Genomic DNA, 10,000 nt, shown 5'->3' on the forward strand with positions numbered 1-10,000 from the left:
GTAAAGATTCTTTTGTCAGAATTCCGTAATACCGTTTTTATGTATATAGATTCTCTTGGCAATATTTCGTAAAGATTCTCTTAGCGTTATTTCGTAAAGATTCTCCTGGTAATATTTCGTAAAGATTCTCTGAGTCTGAGTGAGATGTGTCCCCGGGAGTTAGTGTTTCCGGTGATGACTCATTTCCGGAGTAGGAGGTTGGAAGGTTTAGAGAGAAATATTTTTTTATGTATACACCCATGTTGTTGTGTATAGTAACCGTATAAATCGTTTTCTTCCAGACCGTCCCCGCGCCAGATCACTGTTAAAACACTCACCCCGGTCCATGACCCTCTGTTACCTTTTGTTCGGGTCACGCACTTTCGTTCAGAAATTTTAATTTTGACCATTTCCATTTTTATTTAATTAGATATAGATTCTCTTGGCAATATTTCGTAAAGACTCTCTTGTTAACATTTGGTAAAGATTCTCTTGGCAATATTTCGTAAATATTTTCTCATTAATATTTCGTAAAGATTCTTTTGTCAGAATTCCGTAAAAATTCTCTTTTTCTTGTTAGCACCACTTTCTTTTTCCATGGTAATATTATTAACGTATTAGATTAACACACGGAGAGCAGCTTAAAGACACGTCTACCCTCTATGAATGCTTACAGGCGTCTGAGTCAGATGTGTCTCCGGAAGTTAGTTTCCGGTGATGACTCATTTCCGGGTCAGGAAATTTTCAAAACTGAAAAACTTTATTTTTCTATGTATATAGATATATATACATATATATATCTATATATATATATATATATATATACAGTATATATATATATATATTCATTGTATATATGGGCAGGATATTTTCTCTCAAGCATGTTTGGTTAAATCTAATGGCAAGATTATTATTGCAGAGTTTTTTATCTGCCTTTTCTCTTTCTCTGAGAACCTTTTTCCCTTCCACGGGAAGTTGTCCATATATGTATATATGTGTGTGTGTGTGTGTGTGTGTGTGTGTGTGTGTGTGTGTGTGTGTGTGTGTGTGTGTGTGTGTGTGTGTGTGTGTGTGTGTGTGTGTGTGTGTGTGTGTGTGTGTGTGTGTGTGTGTGTGTGTGTGTGTGTGTGTGTGTGTGTGTGTGTGTGTGTACGTGTGTGTGTGTGTGTGTGTGTGTGTGTGTGTGTGTGTGTGTGTGTGTGTGTGTGTGTGTGTGTGTGTGTGTGTGTGTGTGTGTGTGTGTGTGTGTGTGTGTGTGGTGTGTGTGTGTGTGTGTGTGTGTGTGTGTGTGATTGTGTGTGTGTGTGTGTGTGTGTGTGTGTGTGTGTGTGTGTGTGTGTGTGTGTGTGTGTGTGTGTGTGTGTGTGTGTGTGTGTGTGTGTGTGTGTGTGTGTGTGTGTGTGTGTGTGTGTGTGTGTGTGTGTGTGTGTGTGTGTGTGTGTGTGTGTGTGTGTGTGTGTGTGTGTGTGTGTGTGTGTGTGTGTGTGTGTGTGTGTGTGTGTGTGTGTGTGTATGTGTGTGTATGTGTGTGTGTGTGTGTGTGTGTGTGTGTGTGTGTGTGTGTGTGTGTGTGTGTGTGTGTGTGTGTGTGTGTGTGTGTGTGTGTGTGTGTGTGTGTGTGTGTGTGTGTGTGTGTGTGTGTGTGTGTGTGTGTGTATGTGTGCGTGTGTGAGTGAGTGAGTGATTGGACAGTTGGTGAGAGTATGTCCTGGGATAGGCGGACGCGTATGTAATGAGCGAGTAGTTATTGAATAATTCGGAAACTGTTGAGTTAATTTTAATACCCTAAACTTATTCTACAGCCCCAGGTGGTGCTTGTGCAATGAGCTTGTCTTATTCACGTCCGGGAAGATCAATAGAACAAAGGGAAGACAGCTCGATAACTTCTTTAGCATTCCGGTGTGCCTTACATATCTGATTCTGGCAAATGCTGGTCTGACTTCTAGTTTGGATGGACGGTGGCTCTTGATCTGTGTGATCATTGGCATAATCAATATTGACAATGTGAAGTCAACGTACGCTCACCCCATAAGGTAGGAATCAACAAATATAAATTATGCAATAGTGACGACATATTTCTATCGTATTAGAATAGTATTTATGTGCTTATATGATATATTCTTGAAGTGCAGTGGCAATTCCTGGACCTGCCACAAAAATAGCTTACAATATTGTGCGTTGTCTGTCGGAATATAGCAACTATTAGGCGTATTATAATATCATTTCATGTCAGTGTGATGTAGACACACAAGTTAATGCCCTCCGTACCGGAAGATAAATAATTTTTGTTTTATAGCCCTTGCTGCCGGGGTATCTTATTCATTTCCATGTTAACCCCCAACCCCAACCTCCCGATAGCAAAGCGGTTAGAACCTTTTTCGGTTCATTTCTTTCCTACCGAGTGGCCCTCTAGTGTCAATTCTGCCTGGCACCCTATTGATGGTGAAGAGTTAAATGGGTTTAATTGCATTTGTGTCCTAGATATGCACGCGTTAATCCTCGCTAGCAGTGTAACCACCTGTACACACGAAGAACCCCCAAACCTCCCGTACGTACCACCTTTCTTCTTGAATCTCCCACGCCCTCCCACCCTTTCCTCCTTTGCTCCCACTACCTACACTCACTCCCTCAGTCACCTACGGATTTTTCACCCTTGCAATCAACGCTACATCGATCTTCGTACCACGCTGTAACATATGATCTTTCCCATACACCACTATACACTCATTCTAAGGCTTAATCCTACATCCTAGGCCACCCCTACGAAGCACCATGCTCTCCTCTATAATCTCGAACTCCTCTAAGTTCTTCAAAATTCCCGCTTTCTGCGAGTATATACTTCCGCCTACTCCAACTACAAACCACACTCCTTTGTATACCCACTGTAAACTATGAGTTACTAAAATATGTGACTGAGTCGTTAGGTTCTATGATTTTTTCTGGTCAAAAGTATTATCATTGTTCATTATAATCATGAAATTCGATATATTATATCTTCGTTCAATAACTTGATCATTGATTTAATTATTGTTAAGGTTACATACCCTATATATCTACATGGTTATTCATTTATTAAGGACAAAGTAAAAAAAAAAGAATGGGGATACGGGTTATCTTTGGTATATAAGGAACATAGTTTTGAGTTGTCACTCAAAAAAAAAAAAAAAAAAAAAACACTCCTACACTCAACATCTCCCTACTGTCCCTCCTTGCTCCTGAAGGTCAATACCACGATGAGGACCTTTTTATTGATCTCTGGCAGGAGACATCTTGTCTTTCTCACATCACGTGTCACTGCGGAGCAATGTACTCCATACGGATAGCCCTTCAGAAGGACACTACTCTATAGTCACCCCTCCACACGAAGAACATTTCATTCAGGTATCCTTGAGTGAGCCTCCCTCTTAGTGACATTCGCTACATACAAACATCCTTCTATATATTATCACTCCTTTTCGACACACTCCATACTGGCACCTTTTCACCCTCCACATTGCCATTCGTCCATGCGGACACCCCTCCATAATAGCATACCTCCATACGGTCACCTCCAGCCCCGACATCCCCTCCACCTCAACAGCAACACATAAAGTACTATCCATGTCCTCTGCAAAACTATCCCACCCACTTACAAGCCGTAAGCAACGCCCATAAATAGTCAGTTAACCACACCCACGTTCATCCAGCACCCTTACATAAAACCCATCTGTTATAAGTAGACAACACATTAACGGACACCTGCCTATAGCGATCCCTCTCATCACGTGAATATCCGATATCAGCATCGCACCTCTCCCTCCTCTCCCTCTCTTAGTCTCTCTTTTTCCTTCCCCCCTCCTCCCTCCCTCAACCTAACAAGAGCCTCTCCATCTCCATCCTCCCACATTCTTCAGTGAACCATCCCCCACCCCTACCTCCACCCGTCCTCCTCGATACCCTCTCCTCCTCAGCATGGACTCATCCACCCCCCTCTTCCTCCCTCCGTTCCTCTCTTCCCATCCTCTCTCCCCTCCTCCACTCTCCTCCCGCCTTCCATCCTACCTCTGGTACCTGCTCCCTTACCACCGCTACTTCCTTACCCTCGTCGTCCCGTTAGCCGATACCAAACCCAACCAGTCCCGTTACGCCGATACCGTACAAAACGCAACCGTTATGCCGATGCTCGGTGGGCAGGTGATGCCGTTATTCGCCGATGACGCAAAGGCGTCCCCTTTTTTTACTGTCCGCTAAAAACGGAGGTTTCCCTCGACAGTTAATTCCGTTCTTTTATTAAAACAAAACTTTCTTCTTCCCGCTTTGACTTTTTCCGGGCGGAACTTCCTTTCTCGACTTCTTACATCACGTTCACTTCTCTCTAAGGCGGTTGGTAATTATTCACTATGACATCACAACCACCGTTAGTCACTTTATTTTCTAACGGTATGCCCTACGCTAGCAGGCTACTCAAACCATGTCCAAGATGGAAAGTTCCCTAGATAGAGGGAAATCACTGTTAGGATAGTGTTCTCAAAAGTCACTGAGTATACATCGATACAACAGTGAAAAAATAAAATAAGATAAATTCAAATAAAAAGAAAAGTCCAAAAGTTGAGATCCAACGGGAAGAGGACACAAACAGCTCTTCCACGACCACTCCTCGCATGAACCACCCATCTCCTCTAATCTCGAAAAAAAAAAAAAAAAATCCCGTTACTACGGAACATATCATGGAGCCCTGACTTCCACTCCCTCTGATGCGTTCCAATACTCCCCCGTCTCTTCCCCAACACTCACCTTGTTGTCGTCAAACACGCCCTGTCAGATCTCCACTCCTAGTTTCAAACTCTCAAGCTCCTTTTTCTCTCCTTTTTTCTTTCATCTATATCTCCTTTCATCTCTTTTCCTTTTTCTCTTCTTTTACCTCTTGCCATCCATTCGACCCTTCCCTCCTTTGTCTTCTTCCTGATTACTTCTCCCTCTTTTCTCTCATGTATTTCCTTGATTCCTTTCCCCATCGTACTTGATCCTTTTTTTCTTCCATGTTTTCTCTCTTGTGCACCATCTTACTTCATTCCTCTTCTTCACCTTCACCTTTTTTCTTTTTGTTCTTATTCTTTTCCACCATCTTCTTCTTCCTCTGTTTTCCTTCATGTCACACCCCCATACTACTTTCTCTTTTGCTTATCCTTAGTCATCGTTTCTAATGTAATTTCGACTTTTTCCTTACTATTAACGTATCTACTAAGTAGAGGTTGAAAGGAAACTAGAAGATTGAAGATCTATAGAAGATAGAGGATTAGCAAATAGCATAAAGGAAAAGATATAAAGTTTCTCAAGTTGTATATCAACGGAAAAGACGATATTAGTTTGCAAGAGAAGGTGTTGAAGAAAATAAGTAAATTCAAATGCCTTGGCTCGACTGAATCAGACTATGTGGATCTAGATATATAACACAAAGTGTTTCATCTAGATGGAGAAACTGTAACTGCCAGGTGCGTTATGAAGTCGGAAAATAAATAAGAGAAAAAGGGAGATTGCAGAAAATGATAATAATACCAGTGACATTGTAGGAAACCAAAACGTGGATGCCAAAGAAAACTAAAAAAAGAGGTTTGATATAGCAGAGATGAGGATCCCCATACAGAGGTGTGGGAGGACGATAATAGGTAAAACCAGGAATGAACATATAAAATAAGAACAATAAAGGTTGCCTCAAGTTTCACTAAAAGGAATCCCTCAGCCTCACAGTGGCTGGCAACAGTTTATGGTAGCAAGAGAAGGAAAGTAGTCGATTGTTATTAGCTCTTTATATAAAAATATAAAAGAGATACATAAGTTGACAGAAGAATCCTGGGCCTTGCCCGGGTACCGAGTGCCAGCGCTGCAAGGCTACATCTCCCGATGAATGCAAGTGAGGTTGGTGACGAATTTTGAAGATAAGTAATAGAGAGATGAAACTCTGGCGTCCATCTTTTAGGTCACTTGCAGGCAATTGTTATTGGCCCCAAAATATAAAAAGACATAACTAGAGACAATTTTGCTAAATGCGTAGTCAGCAAATGAAATAACTTTACCACAGGAGTGACAGAATGTAGTGCAGTTCGAAGTTTTAACTCACTTGAATCAACATGAGCAAAGTGTCTGTCTAATGGTTATCCTGACTGCATGTTTAGATTTATGAAAAAAAAATCTGCATATCTCGTTATGGACCGTAGGGTCGACGTCCATTGCCAATGGATGTCGCACATTCGCTGCAATGCCCAATAGAGGATTTTTTTTTTTTTTTTTTTTTTTTTTACCCCGACCGTTTTATCACACAGCGACTCCCCCGTATGCTCTCACCTACCAACCATATACGTACAAGGAACATCCCTCTCAAGAATGTTATCCATTCATTAATCAACATTATCCTTCCTCTCATTTCTGTCTCTTGCACTCTATTCCTTGTTCTATACATTCTGTGTGCATTCAAAATTCTTTTCATCCCATCCATACATTTCATTCTAGGTCTTCCCTTCAGGCTTACTTCATTTACTTCTACTTTCAACTCTGTTAGTCATTATTCATTCATTCTTTTCATATGACCAAACCACTTCCACACTCATATTGTCACATCCGTAATGTTGCTCGACAGTTCTTATCAGAATGCGAACAGCGCCCTGACTGGAACAAATTTTCTCTTGATGAGAATCTGGTATTGATACTCAAAAACATCAATAATTTTTATTTTTCATTGTACCTGCCAATAGCAGTACGTTGCTTTGTGACATTTCAATTTACCTGTCATGTTGTAAAAAGATTACGCTGTGCAAATGTTTTGAAAATACTATTACAAAACAGCCAAGAGGATTTAATTGAAAAACGTCTTTCTATGTTACCGTTTACATGAATTTAGAATCTTCTAACCCTAAACAATATATTAAAGATAATTTCTTTTGATCTAGTAACAAGTTTCCTTATATTTGTTTATGTTCAATTCTTTCCAACTTTTTAATACATTTGAGGTTTCTGCAATGGAATAATTACATTTTCATTGTACTTTATCAAATGCAATGTCGTATCTTTTGGTCTGAGGAACCAAATTCGTCTGAGTGCTTAGATATGGGTTTACAAAATATACATTACATGCTTAAAAATTTTGCTTTGTACATTTTGCAGATCACTCGGTACGAAAAATCGAGTCACACCTGTCGATCTTTGACACTACCCTATATCTAAATTTGGTCTTTTTACATTTATTGCTCAGTTCGTCATTTACAGTAAGGTCTTATTTCCATTAATGTTTGTGATTGAATTTCATACGTATCTAAGGATATCATTCCCTTGACCGTAGGCCTTATTCTAGAGTACTTTGTTTATGTTTTGTTTAATCATATTTCTTTTTAGAAAAACTTAATCTGGTGTTTACCTTTTATTGCCGAGATTATGTTATCTTTTTCACCCTAAGATCAGTCCTCTTTGAAGAAGCTAGAGTTGTGGGATTGTCAGATTGTTTTGTTTTTATACGCTTTAGAATTTAGTAAAAGTTACGCTCTTAAGAGTATCCCAAGGTTATCGGATACACCACAGAAAATGTATATACAAATATATATATATATATATATATATATATATATATATATACATATATATATATGTATATATATGTATGTATATATATATGTATACATATATATACATAAATATGTATATTATATATATATACATATATATATACATATATATCTATATTATATATATATATATATATATATATATATATATATATACATATACATACACACTGAATGGTTCCCAGTGATCAATTAATATATTTTTCAAACACATATCACTTTTAATTCCATGTGGAATTAAAAGTGATATGTGGTTGAAAAAGATATTAATTGATCACTGGGAACCATTCAGTGTGTATGTATAAACTTTCCCACGCGCACATACGTCCAATGCTCTATCATGGCGGAGATGTGTTGAACGCGATATTTCGTGTAGGTGTATGTAATTCGAGCATACAAATATAAGAAAGTCGTACTCAACTTATATCTCTCTTGATAGCGTATTGGTTTACGTCAATGTAACTTTGTTACGGGTTAGCTGGGTTCGAATCCTCGGCTCGTCCACGTTTCAATTTCCAACGGATGCCTCCTTCGAGCGACTCTCAGTCTCGTTTGCGATGGTATGGAATTAAAAGTGATATGTGGTTGAAAAAGATATATATATGTATATATAATATATACATATATATATATATATACACATATATATATTTATATATATATATGTATTTTTATGTATATATATACATATATATATGACCCCTTCGGACAGAATTAATATACTCACTTTTTTTTTTCGTGGACATTAAATTGTACTTTACCAATTAGTAATAATATTCAAGAATTGAGACCTTACGTCAAGAAGAATCTACATTTCTTTTTGTAGACTCCCCTGATATAAAAATTCTTAATACATTGACAAAATAATAACTAAAACAATATGGTAAAACATGATTTTAACTTCAACAAGCAAAATAGAAAAACTGGGAGAGAAAGTGTAACGTGTGATTAAATACTAACTTTTGCTACAGGAATTGTTAAAAGAAATATTTTTAAAAATAAAGTAATTCAAGCTAGAAGTAAAGTTAGTTGAGATTAGAGAGAAAACAAAAGTAGGGCTAGTTAAAACAGAGCTCAAGTTTTACAAATCAAAAAAGAAAGCGTGAGTGACGTGCGAAACGGGAAAGGTACAGGAACGAAAACATGAAGTGAATTTCTATTTTTCCGAGAAAAAAAAAATATAATGGGATAGAATTGCAAACTAGTTGTCTATAAAAAAGGTAAGATACTAGATATTACTAGTTCAGACAAAGTTTACAGCGACAGCTCAGCAAACATACACAACTCTGTGTTCGCAAGAAGGTAACTACGATAACATTATGATCAGAGACGTCCTAGAGGCGTACTGAATGCAGTTAAGGCAACTTAGGTAATGGCATCAGTTCACATATATATTTCTGAAAATTGGATCATTTGAACAGTTAAAAATGTACTTGAATTTATGATCAGACACTTATTTTGATGAACAGAAACCTTCTCCAATTAAAAGAACGGTGGCATTAGCCGACGAGCCTTAAACCACAAGATAAAAGACAACTATAACAATATGAAACACACTTCTCCACATTACCAACAAAGCCTTCTTATCAAGGTTCCACATCTTTCACAGAGAAATACTCTCTCATGTTGACAACCTAAACTAATAACCCTTCCTCAAAAAAAAAAAAAAAAAAATCTTATTGAGCCTGACCCTTCCTTCTTTCTTTTTACCTCACGAATAGGAATCTGGATCCTCGGAAGGAACCAAAAGTCTCTATACTATATTCTGTGATCCTGCTAGTAAACAAAATCTTTTGTTGCCATATGCTGTTTTTCCTTTCTGACTTATTCTAAACAAATTATGATTTCATCACAGGTTGTACTTGACAAGTCCCCCCCATGTCTTTTTCCATGAAAATCATGTTTAAAAAACATATCAGACGGCAGCTAGGTGCCACCCTAATGAGGATTTAGAGGCTTAGAAAGGCCAAGGGAAACCAAACTTGAACATAAGGTAACAAACAATTGTTCCCAAAACTTACAGATCAAACATTTTGAAACTAGTTCACAACATTTCATTAATTAACAATTATGAAATGTCGTTGACCAGTTAGAATCCATCTTAGAGTGCGGAAAACACAAAGTTTACGAAGTATTTCCGTTAGCCAGCTATCGCTTCAGATGTAACTCAATGTGCAAAAACATGTCATACTTGCCAGGTTGTAAACAAATCAAATCCAGTTATTCCTACTGCTTCATTATTTCCTGTTCTTGTCCTAGAATTACCCTTTCAAAAGATTTGGCATATTATGTAGAGCTTCTTTCCCCAAAGTATGAGATATTAAATAACTTTTGAATACAATATGTCATAACTCGTGGTTTTCAGAGGGTAATTTACTAAGAAATATAAAGACATTATCATTGACATTTTGAAATATTTCTTTTTGATG

Source organism: Oratosquilla oratoria, chromosome 14 (assembly GCF_046742065.1).
Source record: "Oratosquilla oratoria isolate Oo_2021 chromosome 14, ASM4674206v1, whole genome shotgun sequence".
In the NCBI taxonomy this organism is placed as follows: domain Eukaryota; kingdom Metazoa; phylum Arthropoda; class Malacostraca; order Stomatopoda; family Squillidae; genus Oratosquilla; species Oratosquilla oratoria.